We start from the raw sequence: 7,368 nt of genomic DNA, 5'->3' as shown, positions 1-7,368 counted from the left end.
AAAAAGAAAAAAGAATCAAATAGAACTGTGTGCGCTGACAAAGATGTCCATCAAACTGTTAAATAAATAAATAAATATTTTGGGAGGAGGGGGTCAAAATTACACACCCATCTGTATAGGCCTGACAAGAGTCTTAAAGGACACACACTTAACTGCAAACAATAGTCACACCAAGTGATTAGAGTTGGGGAAGTGGCAGGTGGGGGCAGATGGGTACATTTCCTTAACTTATTGTTTCAATGTGCACTGAGAGAGCCTTGCTTTGTAATTAAATAAAACTCAACTGGGATTTTTTTTTAATTCAGAAGAGTTTACCAGTCTTAATCATAATGTACATAAGCTTGTATTCTACATAAAATATAACAACTTCACAATCATAATAACTATACAATCATCATTACACAGGGCCTCTAAGCCTCCATGTAGGATGGGAGTCTAGCCAAATTAAGGACAAAGAGGAGGCAGGCTGATTGAGAAGCCAGGGGACGGCCTTGATTGGGACGTGTGAAGCTGTGCAGGAGCCAGCGTCTGAGGGAGAGCTGGGGACAGTGACATCAGCCTTCTACTCAGGAACTCCCTCACAGCCATCTTCTTCGTGGTCTGAAGAGACTCGGGAATATTACAATAGCTTCTACTTTCTTGGTCAGTACCTGCATTTTCCCCTAGCTCGGAGCCCTTGCCTCTGGAGGTCCACTGCTGGCCAGTCCCGGTGCTGGTGGGCGGGGGAGGTCTCCACCCTCACAGCGGAGGCAGGAGGGGCACTCCTACGTAGGTCAAGCTCACCGCCCCGGAATGCGTGCTCCACAGAGGTGAGTGAAAGCGAAAAGGATCTTTGTGCAATAAGTCACCTATGAGTCACATCTGAGTCACTCTGAAGTATGAATAGGAGTTTGTCACATCATCTAAGGTAGGGCAGGATGTTCCAGCAGACAAGAGCAGAAGGGCCAGAGACAGGAAATACTGTCAAGGGCACCCTAAGAAGTTTATGAACAGAGGTGAGAATGAGAGGCCACAGATTAGGAAGAGAAACTAGCAGAAGGTTGCAAGCAGGAGAGATGGGAAGTCAAACTTGAACTTTAGAGAGATTTTTCTGGTTGTAGTGGAGGGGAATGGGTTAATGACCTCCTGTGCAGGCGAGAAGTGCTGTGAGCCTGCCTTCAGCCAGCCCCTGGGTCCAGAGCACTCCGCCCTCCCCTCCCGCCGTTCTCGAAGCTGCCTGCTCCTTCCCTCTTGGCATGGCCAGTTCTTCTTCAGTGTTTAAACTTTTAAAACTCAGGTGCTACCTCCACAAAGAAAAGTTAATTGACATCCTTACCCTATCCCCCACCACTCCCAGCTGGGTCAGGGACACCGAATCTGGGCTCTGATGTTCTGCACATTTCTCCATCTGCCTGTGAATCTTCTTGCTCTATGATTGTATTTTGGTTCCAAATTAGGCTATTGTTTTCCTAGGGCAGGGGCAAGGTCTCATTCGTCTTTGGGTTTCCAGTGCCAAGCTGATCCGATGAGGTCATTAGTAAATATCTGTGACTGAATGAGTAAATAGATAAATGAAAAGTAAAGAGGGAAGGAGAAAGATATTTTGGGGGTTAAATCAGGATAACTTGTCAAGCGGCTGCGCAGGGCTGGTGGGAAGGGTAGGCAGTGAGAGGGTGACATCTAAGATGACTCCAGGTTACCTGGTTTCGGACTAGGGAAGTTGTGAATTGTTTTCACTCACAATATTTCTGACATCTAATGTATTTTTTTCCCTTCACACTAACTAACCACTTCTCCAAGTCACTGCACACCAGCTGAGTGTCTGACAATTCAGTTTGGCCGTGGTTGGACAGCTCAGTTGCTTAGAGTGATGTCTCTGATACACCAAGTTGCAGGTTTGATCCCCTGTCAGGGCACATACACGGGTCAACCAATGAATGCATAAATAAGAGAACAAATCAATGTCCGCCTTACCTTCCTTCTTTTTTCTCTCTAAAATCAATAAATAAAAAATAAAAAATATTTTTTAAAAATTCAATTCAGTCCTCACACTATATGCTTGGGGTTAGCGTCAGATTCCATGAGCCAAAAGTTCAGTTCTACAAGACTGCCTCTACCTCAGGTGCCAATTGCAAGTCCCAGGTTCCCACCTGTACTTCTGACCAGGTGGCTCTAGATCGGGGTTTCCACAAACCCTTCTTTGGGTTCAGTGATTTATTAGAATGGCTCACAGAATCAAGGAAACACTTTACATTTACTGCTTTTCTTTTTTATAAAGGATGCAACACAGGAACAACCAGGGGGAAGAGACTCATGGGGCAAAGTGCTGGAGAGGGGGGTGTCGTGGAGTTTCCATGCCCTCTCTAGGGATGCCATCCTCCTAGCGTCTAGCACCTCAATGTGTTTACCAACCCAGGAGCTCTTTGAACCCCATAACACATAACTGACAGCAAAAAGGGAACTTATTGTCTTATGTAAGTGACCATTCCAGGGGTATGTCTAACTTCCATGGCTGGATACAAATGTCAGGACCTCGATTTCACTCCCTGATGATTTAATGTCACTCCCCATCTCTAAGTTCCATCTCAGCAAGTTCAGCCTGGGTGGTGGCAAAAAGTGGCTAGAGTAGCTGCAGCCCCCTCCTTTCCAGCTCAGTTCCAGACAGAAAGGGCAAGCTTGTTATTTAGATCTCAAAGAACCTGCCACAGTCCTGAGAGTCATTCTCATGAGGCCAGTGTGGTGGTTTGCTGGCCCCTGAACCCATCTGAGGTCAAGGGCCGGCAGCAGAGTCTTGTGGCAGGTAAGGAGGGACAGGTCCTTGGCGGGTGGGGGAAGCAACACATGTTCACTGCTGGGGGAAGGGGCAATGCTCTGAAATCCTGCCAAGGCGGAGCTCAGACAGCACTGGCACCATGCCTGGTACTTTGCAGCTCTTAGGAAATACTTCCAGGTGGCAAGAAAATACAGCACTACTGAACCATGACGTGGGACTCTGGGACAGAAGCTGTTTCCTGGCTTTCTGGTCAGTGTGGGCCCAAAGGGTAAAGATACCTGCTGGCTGACTCAATATAATCTAGAAGCCCTGGCCAGGTAGCTTGGTTAGAGTATCGTCCTGATACACGAAATTTGTAGGTACAATCCCTGATCAGGGCACATGTAAGAATCAACCAATGAATGCGTAAGTAGGTGGAAAAACAAATTGGTTTCTCTCTCTCTCTCTCTCTCTCTCTTCCTTGCTTCCCTTCCTCTCTCTCTCAAATCAATTTCTTTTCCTAAAAACATACCCTAGAAGCCTTCAAGGTAGAGGCCCTTTTAATTTTGGATATTTAAATGCTAATCTCTCTATCCAGGCAAGAAGACAAAACTCCCAAATATTGGAAAGTTGCAGTCAAGGAATCTCTAAAAGTTACGATAGCCTTAGTCCTTATTCTATAGTTTCCAATTCTTTTTCCTAGATGGAACCTAGGGGCCCAGTTTATTAATTTGTTCACTCATCTAATAAAAATCACCTACTCTGGGCCAGATCCTGGAGGTACCAAGGTGAATAAGGCTCAATCTTAGCCCTTGAGGTGTTCGCTGTCCAGAGTGGGGGGAGAGTGACTAAACAAATGACCATCCTGAATTTAATAACTGTGAATAATTAAAGTATAATGGGAGAGCTTTGGGAGGAAGGAGCAGCCCTTTCCACCTGAGCCTGTCTCACCTGTGTTGTCTGCGGGCAGTTTCTCAGCATAGTGGGGTTGAAATCATCTAAATTTACCCTCTCCGTATTGTAAATGAATTTTTGGCATGAATTTTATGAAGGGAAATGTGCCAATAACTAGCTACATTTTCCACATTTTCTCTTCCAGGAAGGTGCCTTTATTTGCACATGTAGGGCATCACACATGAACAGAGTTTTAAACGGCAGTGCTATTGGTAATAACAAACACTGTATGGAAATAAACTTAATGCTCAACATTAATCAAAAATGTGGTGCAAGCATACAATGAAAGGCAGACTTACAGCGCGTCCTCAGATAGTGTTTCTATCCATATTATTTCCTAATAATGTGTGCCTAGGTGCCGTAGGAACTTAACTCTTGTTTATAGGTGCCTGTTTATATCATTAGCATGTGGTAAGTTGATTTCGTTATCTGCTGTTTCACTTAAAGTCACAGAACCTATCTATGACATTAACTGAAGATTCACTGCATAAAATCAAAGGGGAAACTATGTGTTGTTCTGGAACATTCTCTAAGGCATACTAAGAAGTGAAAAAGTAAATGCCTGAATTGTGTTACAATATGCTGCCTTTTTTAGAAAAAAAGAGAAAATATATTTCTTGTATATATAAACTATTCATATACATAAGCTAGTTTAAACTAGCTCTGGAAGGGAAAAAAGAAACAGATATCTCATTTAAGGAGAGGAACTGGGCACTCCAAGGACGATGAGAGGGAAACTTCACTGTGTACTTTCTATCATTTGAGTTTTTAATGTATTATCTTTTTTTTTTTTTTTTAAAGTACCCCTCTTGACTGGGAGGGGATGTAGTTTGCATCTCTGGGGAGGGGGGGGGTGCCTGGCTAATTTTGTTTCAATGATCCCTTTATCCTACACCAGAAAGTCTATTTTAGAGCGCTTCTTTCTTCACATTGACTTGGTGTAAATCTTTCGTGTTCTCAAAACCTGTGCATTAGCTTTCACTTCTTTTTTCTACCCCCTAAAGCAGGATTCGTGCTTTCACAAACCTTAGGGTTTGGTCTGTGTAAGGCCCTAAGTCTCCAACTTGATGGTCACCAGGTTGGTTCCAGCTGCTGGCCGCTGTGTGCACACCCCAGCATCTCATCTTTATTGCTTGACAGCTGATTCGTGTTCAGTTTGTTCCTTGCCCTGCGGCTGCTCCAGCTGTGAGCTGTTCCTGTTTTGTGCGGAAAGTCCCCTTTAAAGCTGGTGCTTAAAACTGAAACCAAATATAATGGCCACTGCCACCACAAAGGCAGGGTCTCAAGTCCCTCCTAAATCCTCACTGGAGTCCTTCTTAGGAAGTTCAGGGCCGAGGTGGCTGGAGGAACCCATATCCTGGTAGTTTCTAAATCAAATTTGTTTTCCCCCCAGTGAGGGAATTTTGTCCCCTGCCTCTCCTTCCCCACCATGTCTTATCTTTTATGATCCCTATTTGAAATGTAGCCAAGAATTGCACATTTTTTTAAAGATAAAAAGAAGCCGCAGGTTGATCTCTCTCCATCAAGCCAAAGAGGAGAATTTAGGAACTGACTCTCCCATTTTCCTTGGGAACCTTAAGCCTAGGTTGGGGGCAGCTACTGAGTGTTAGGGTGTGCCTTAGGGGCAGATAAAGCAAATGAGAGTAGCCACCAAGGGTAAGGTAATATGGGCAGTTCGATAAGGTAAGGTGAGGATGGTGTACACAGGAAGCATCTGCTACTCTGTTCTAGCCCATATTGCTATGCAGGATTTGTGTGTGTGTGTGTGTGTGTGTGTGTGTGTGTGTGTGTGTGTGTTTGCGCGCACGCGCGCGTGTGTGTGCGTGTGTGTGTAGGTGGCACATGAGATTTTGACGTGGAATTGCATGCATCTTTAAAATATTGTGCATATCTCAATCCAGAGTAGGCCTCCAGTGCACACACTTTTCTCCAGGAAAAGGCTGTACTTCTGCTAGTTTTCCCAGCTGCCCCTCAGTGGGAAGCCTACAGTCTTTTGGGACTGCCTCATGGTGGTTGTGTGTTTGAACTTTGTCTTGGTTCTTTGGGGGTGCTATAACAAAATACCATAGACTGGGTAGCTTATGAACAGTGGAAATTATCTCCCACCATTCTGGAGCCTGGGAAGACCAAGTTCATGGAGCTGGCAGATTCATTGTCTACTGAGGGCCTATTTCCTGGTTCCTTGACAGCTGTCTTCTGGCTGTGTCCTCACATAAGGGAAGGTGCTAGGGAGCTCTGTGGGCTCTCTTTTATTAGTGCACTAATCCCATTTATGAGGGCAGAGCCCTCACCTTAATCACCTTGCAAAGGCTCTACTGTCTCATACCATGAGCTTGGGGGTTAGTAGTTAAAGGTGTAATTTTCAAGGACACAAATATTCAGACCATAGCAACCTTGTCCAGGTAAGTCTCTCAAGCTCTGTGGAACCAAAGGCTGTTTTATCAACATGACCTTTCAGGGAGAAGTCAGCCCTGGATTTGAAAGATGTTTATATTTGTTTTGGTTGCTTTTACTATTTAATACAGGGGTCCCCAACCTGGGCCGCTGCGGTTTGGCGCCTGTTAGGAACCCCTCCGCCAGCAAAGCTCGCCTGAGCTCCGCCTCCTGTCGCCCCGCCCCCCGTCCATCCACAGAGCTCCGCTCTCACCACCTGCCCCTCCCTCCCCCGTCTTCCACGAAACTGGTCCTTGGGGACCCCTGGTTTAATCTGTATTTCTACCATGTAGCATTTAAAAATCATTTAAAATTGCTTATATCTTCAAAGATTATTTAGAGTTTTTTTCTTCCTATTTATTGGTTTTGGTAAAAGCTACACTGAGACAGAAGTCACGTACCATGGGCTTTGCCTATTTTGATCGTACAATTCATGGCTTTTAGTATATTCACGGAGTTGTGCAACCACCACCATATTTACTCCCCAAGTGAAATGTTCCTCAGCCCCAGACACCCCTAATCTATTTTCACTTTCTATGGCTTTGCCTATTCTGGTCAATTCATATAAATGACATTATGCACTGTAAGGGCTTTGTGTCTGTTTTTTCATTTACCATAAAGTTTGTAAGAGTCATCTATGTTGTAGCATATGGCAGTACTTTATTTCTTTTTACTGCTGAATAACATTTTATTATGTGAATATACTACATTTTGTTTATTCATCAGTTGCCAGACATTTGGGCTGCTTCTACTTTTTGGCTTTTGTGAATAATGCTACTGTGAACATTCATGTACAATTTTTAAAAATTTATTTATTTTTATTAGGGAGAGGGAAAAAGAGAGTGAAAGACAGGAAGAGAAATATCGATGTGAGAAAGAAACATTGATCGGTAGCCTCTCACATGCACTGGGAAGGATGGGGGACTGAACCTGCAACCCAGGCATTGGCCCTGACCAGAAATTGAACTGGCGACGTTTCGCTTTGTGGGACGATGCTCAACCAATTGAGCAACTTTGGCCAGAGCAAAATATTTTATCTTGATAAAGTATACATGATACAAAATTTGCTATTTTTAGCACTTTTTGTCATTGTAGAAAATTCAATATATAAAATAATTTGATTAAATTTATAGAACTGTGTTTTATTTAAATTTCTTTTTAAAATTTTTGGTAATTATTTTGAAAATTGTGGTAAAATGTGCATAACATAAACTTTACCATTTTAATAATTTTACAATTAAGTGTACAAT

Source organism: Pteronotus mesoamericanus, unplaced genomic scaffold, assembly GCF_021234165.1.
Source record: "Pteronotus mesoamericanus isolate MK-2021 breed Mesoamerican mustached bat unplaced genomic scaffold, CSHL_Meso_final contig_44, whole genome shotgun sequence".
NCBI lineage: Eukaryota > Metazoa > Chordata > Mammalia > Chiroptera > Mormoopidae > Pteronotus > Pteronotus mesoamericanus.
The sequence above is the reverse complement of the archived record's forward strand: the minus strand, read 5'-3'. Positions refer to the sequence as shown.